General features: G+C 41.3%; 1 long non-coding RNA gene across 1 annotated transcript; it reads right to left on the reverse strand.

The window, feature by feature from the left end:
• Positions 1–2,321: 2,321 nt before the first annotated feature.
• Positions 2,322–3,153, reverse strand: LOC122133460. Its single transcript, XR_006152776.1, has 3 exons — positions 3,034–3,153; positions 2,473–2,554; positions 2,322–2,377 (listed from the first exon to the last, which is right to left on the reverse strand). It is a non-coding gene; the product is annotated as an uncharacterized LOC122133460 (long non-coding RNA).
• Between the last annotated feature and the right edge of the window lie 2,882 nt (positions 3,154–6,035).

A 6,035-nucleotide genomic window follows, 5' to 3' on the forward strand; every position in this document is an offset into this window, starting at 1 on the left:
CATCCAAGCAGCACTCATCAAGGCTTTATGGAAGAGTGGCCAGACGGAAGCCCCTCCTTAGTAAAAGGCACATCACAGCCCGCTTGGCGTTTGCCAAAAGGTACCTAGAGGACTTTCAAACCATGAGAAACAAGATTCTCTGGTCTGATGAAACCAAAATTGAACTTACCAAGCGTCACGTCTGGAGGAAACACTCATAACCTGGCTAATACCATCCCTACAGTGAAGCATGGAGGTGGCAGCATCATGATGTGGGGATGTTTTTCAGCAGCGGGATCTCGGCGATTAGTCCTGATAGAGGGAAAGATCAATGCAGCTAAGTACGCCGAGATCCTTGAAGAAAACCTGCTCCAGAGCGCTCTGGACCTCAGACTGGGGCGAAGGTTTACCTTCCAACATGACAACGACTGAAACACAAAGCCAAGAGAACAAAGGAGTAGCTTTGGAGAAAGTCTGTGCGTCCTTGAGTGGCCCAGCCAGAGCCCAGACCTGAATCCAATTGAACATCTGTGGAAAGAGCTGAAAATGGCTGAGTACCGACGCTCCCCACCTGACGGAGCTTGCAAGGATATGCCAAGTGGAAAGGGCAAAAATGTCCAGAAACAAGTATGCCAAGCTCGTAGCTTCTTTCCCAAGATGCCTTAAAGCTGTAATCGCTGCCAAAGGTGCAGCAATCAAGTATTAGGCTAAGGGTACAGATATGTAACCCCTAAATAACCTATTTTTGTCAGTATAATAAAATTGCATATTTTCTAAAAACCTGTTTTCACTTCGTCATTATTGGCTATCGTGTGTAGATGTTTGAACTCAATCTATTGTAGTATAAGTCTGTAACGTAATAAAGCGTGGAGAAGGTGAAATGGGTGTGCAGACTTTCCGGCTTGACTGTATATATAAAAACACAAAATATTTTTGGTCAACAACTGATCTGCGATAGGAACAAAACCATTAGAGGCATACTTGTCCCCTTCCCTTTCCCTCTCTATAAGAGACATGCTAGTGACAGATGACAAGTCTAGGGATTTTAGCGTAATTATTAGCACCCCTACCTCTGGTGTCCGAAGTATACATGTTATTTGAGTCCCCTGCAGACTATTCTCATTTGTAGTTCCACGTTGGTGGAACGAACTGCCTAGCACTACCAGAGTAGGGGCGTCCATCTCTACCTTTAAGGAGCTCTTGAAGACCCAACTCTTCAGAGAGCACCTCCCTTCCTAACTTGCACTTCGACTAGTACTTAACTTGCACTTACAGCAGTTACATTCCTGCACTTCTTTTTTCAATTTTTTTTTTTTATTTCTTATGTAAAATGTATTTATTGTTACACTAGGTATCTATTGCTCGTAGCTTGACTGTTCGTAACTGCTCGTAACTCTCCCTTGTACGTCGCTTTGGACAAAAGCGTCTGCTAAATGACTAAATGTAAATGTAAATGCAGTGCTGAACTGTGTACATTTAAAACTGCAGGGCGTGCAACACATTCAAAACCTATCAACTGTGCATACAAACACAGCAAAACAGTTATCCATGTATCTCTCAGCTAGGTCCACTGTTTTTTCAGTTATGAAGCATAATGTAGGCTGTGCTAGACATGATGAACTAGATAGCTAGAGAATAACCTGGTTAGAGTTGCTAGTGTCATTACACAACTGTTTTGTGTGCAGAGACACCGTCTTTTATTTGGACTTGGCAAACTGCACCAAAATTGTAATAGTAGCAATTTAGACACTCTATAGCATTTTAAAAGTGCATAACAGCAGGAAGATCTGACATTAGATAGAAAAGCATTTCAGGTGGACGGCTAACATAATGCACTGGAAAAAACACTGTTTCACTGGTAAGACTCGATCGGGTTTAGTGACTCGCATTTATCAATAAAATATGAAATTAGATATTCTTCATGCATTATGGATTCTTTTTTTTTGAAGTGGGTCGGGTGAGGCGCAAACGATCTTTTCTCGAAATCTGGTTGTTGTTCCATGAGTTCACTTTCTGGGGCTTTTAATAAATCAGGTTGTTGTTCCATGAGTTCACTTTCTGGGGCTTTTACTAATTTGTCCCATTCACCCCGCCTCAAATACTACTAACTACATTTCTTACTTTAAAATGTGACACTGCCATGTTAATATTGTAATATTGACCAACTGTTGAATTGAGGGGGTTTGCCTGTTCATGTACTGCAGGCAGAGGACTTTGCGATCACACTGCTGCACTCCTGTACCAGACAGCACACTACAGCACCATGGGCACCAATATCGTTTGTGATTACAACATTTTGTTGTAATCACAAACCGCAAACCACACAAATCACCAATTACTCACTTGCTGTCACTAGCCTTGCCTCCTGTGCCACCATGGTGAATCATATCTGTTATTCCTAAAACACACATTGTGTACACAAAAAGGCAGAGATCACAAAATATGTTCAAAGGGAGGACCAAAGTCACCTGACTTTGTTCAAAGCTCACTCACCTCTCTGTAGAGCAGGAGCTGTTGCATGAATGTCAGTCTTTTGATTTATGCTTCCAATTCCTCAGGGCTTCATCTAATGCACCTGATGTGAGCACACAAGACAAGTTTAAGCATACAAAAAGTACAGGCAGAATGGCACATAATTGTATCGATATGTTATGCACCACTACAGTAATGTGCATTTAACTTTCGACATTCCGTAGGACCACTGCATTTTTGCCAGGTGTATGGGTAGCCTATAACTTTACTGACTGTAATCTGTCATCTTTGCTCCTCATGAAGGAAGTTAGCCAGTTAACCTCGGGGGTAAATAGGCTACATGAAAGTAGAAGAGTACCAGAATCTTTTTAAGGACTTTGTAAATTACCATGTCCAAACTAAATCCCGTATACTAGATATGTAGCAAGCTATCTGGTTTAATTAAACAATTATAAACGTTTTTTATTAGCTAACTAGGTCTAATTAACAATTTCAAACAGCATGCATATACACACAAATGTACATCTAGGTATTTTTGCTTGGCTAACTTTAGTCGTCCATTCAAGGGCAAGATTAGCCTACCTGGTAACGTTAATCTGTGGTCTCTGGCAACGCTAGCAACAACGTTCTCTTTATCAAACCTAACCTTTCAGTCGACCTGCCGAAAACGGACTTCCTGGCCGGGGTTCTGAGACCATAGGAAAACATAAGGCTTCTTTTAATCCTGTTCAGACTACTGGTTATTGTAGGTATTGTAGGAGGTCCATGCTGCGCAAGTGCATAAAAAAACAACCGTGACACCCATTTCTATTGATGGCTTAAATCCCTTTACCCTCTTGCGATCATCACAGGGAAATTAGTAAACGTTTAGATAGGGCTGTTTTTGTTTGCTTGTTTGTACACAGAGACACATCACCACTTGTTACTCCTCGACCCTGCCATTGTCGCTCATTAGTAATAGGGATGATGGACGTATGCAGGCAGTCAATGATCTGCACTCGGCTGCTTGTGACAACTGAATGTGGAAGTCTAGAGAGTTGAATTTTCAGTCAGGATAAAATACAGTTTTAGACCAAATTCATTATTTTTTATTATTACACTCAGTTAAAATTTATTTGGGAATTTAATTCCAAACTAATACATTCTATTTCAAATTCTGCTATTCAGATTCAGTTTGTTGAGCAATTCAGATCCAAATTAAAATGATTCAGATTCAGTTTCAATTGACACATATTTCTGCCCATATATTTACGTCAGAAAGGCCTACATAAATACTGTGTACTACCTTGTGATATGGATAATCATGTTTCATCTTACAAGAGCCAGCTGTTTTATGTTATAATTTTGATTTATAGTACAGTAACTGAAATATCCTGTATTGCTACAATTACATTTTCTTTTACAGAAGTTGTATTTACAATGCATTAGGCTACAACATATTTAGTATTTAGACATAGACCTACTGCTGGGTAATCTTTGAGAGAGGAGACAGCTTTTATAAAAGCCTTTACATTTTTTAAATATACATTTCATAAAAGGTTTAAAAGGAAAATAGTTCAAATCAGAGTGCATGTATTTATTAATAATATATAATTTGGGGTTTACCCAAACCAGTATTATATGGGCCCAGGGTGACCAACAGCGACTTTTTTTATCCAATACTGGAGTGAGGCAAATCAGAGAAGTTATAAGGGAGGCGACAAATCACTGACAGGAAAATGATTGGGGGAAATATGAAATCTCTAACGCTAAACTTGGCGTATCTGGAACCAGAGACGTGCACAGGAGGGGGCTAAGGTTGCTCGGGCAACTGCCCGTTTGCCCTCCTCGACTGAAGTTGCCCCTCCGAAGGAAATATATATATATTTTTAAATAGTATTACGGCTGCAGAACTTCATGTAATTGCAGAATATGTGCGTGGGGGGAGGGGGCGTGGTGGCGGCGGTTAGTGATCGACCCTGACAATTTCAGAGTTTCAAGTGATATAGGCAGAATATGCGTCCAGGGGGAGGGGGCGTGGTGGCGGCGGTTAGTGATCGACCCTGACAATTTCAGAGTTTCAAGTGATATAGGCAGAATACGCGACCAGGGGGAGGGGGCGCGGCGGCAGTTACAAAAATGAACGTGTTGCCCCTTTTTTCCAGGGCAGAGCAATGGCCCTTCAAAATTCCTGTCTGGAACTGAAAGTCCTGTATTATAAAGAGCCGATCACATTGTTGAAAACAACATAACTGTGTTTGGCCTCCCCTGCACGTTTTTTATTTCCACAGCTGCCATAGTAATACTCACGACGCAAAATGTGGTGGTACAGATACATGTCAGCAACTCGAACGGTGGCTTCGCATTGAGTGGGTGTGGCGTGTGGAAATAGCGTAACAGACTGGACTATCCAGCTAGTTAGCAAGCTAGCCAGCTAGTAGGCTAGTATCACTTGTCTTTATATCAAAACTGTCATTCTGTTAAGCACATGATTAAATATCTAACATACCAGGAACAACAACAACCCCTTACAAGGCCATCCAAACTTTTATTTGAGCAAATTAAACGACCGAACAACGCCATAGTCCTGCAATTCTCAAACCGTCAGAGACAACACCAAACAATCTGATTGGTTGCCGCTGGCGAAATGCGCTCCTCATTTGCATAGGATTAAACTTTCCCAAACTTTTTTCTGTCGTCCATTTGGACTTCGTCCAATTTGCTTGTCTACTTCACAATCGGCTGCCTCTAACAGAAATTAATGGGAAATAGAATTTCGCTAATTTAACCTACAATCTTGCAAAATATCATTTTGGTTCTACACAACAGCAGCGTTCATTTTTGTGTTTTTTTTGCATATGTCCATTTTCTTCATGAAAAAAGAAATGAAATGAAATGATCTTAGATCAAATGTTCTAAATCAAATCATTTCAATAATCTTTTTTATCTTCATGGGCCACTCAAACTACATGTTCTGCCATGACCTGCGCTCAGCATTGTCAGTATCCCATTTGTCTGAGGGGGGAATTATTATTGGAGATAAGGGTGTGTTTGAAAGGTGTATGTGTGTGTGTGTGTGTGTGTGAGGAGATGGGGGGGGGGGTGAGGGTGCAAGTGGGCCTCTCTTTGGTTCTCTTGCTCACTGCTGTGGCTGACAGATTTAGAGTATTCCATAATGCACAAGTCTGTTTTTATTACTCTCGCTGCGGGAACACTATTTCATCAAGTGCATGATTCAGTCCCAGGACATGAAGGAGAGAAGTCCCCCCCCCCCCTCTATGGGGCTATATTTCTTCCAATCAAATGCTGGGGTAGTTGGGGGATAGGGAGAAAAAACGAGCAGCCGCCATCACCACTCTTACAGAATAATACTGCCAACTTTTATGTAAAAAGAAGGAATGATGGACAAACACAAGAAGGGATGACAAGTTTAATGATGTGTGTATGGATCATAAGAGATTGGAAAACTGACAGAGAATCAGCCTTTTTGACGCCTATAAATTGTCCACCTTGGTGTTAAAAGACTATAATCAGGAGTGAATGTTGGGTTTGATGCTGGGGTGGGTGGGGGGTTGGTTATTGGGAAATTTGGAGGGGCTGTGGTT

The sequence above is a fragment of the Clupea harengus genome, chromosome 14, assembly GCF_900700415.2.
Source record: "Clupea harengus chromosome 14, Ch_v2.0.2, whole genome shotgun sequence".
In the NCBI taxonomy this organism is placed as follows: domain Eukaryota; kingdom Metazoa; phylum Chordata; class Actinopteri; order Clupeiformes; family Clupeidae; genus Clupea; species Clupea harengus.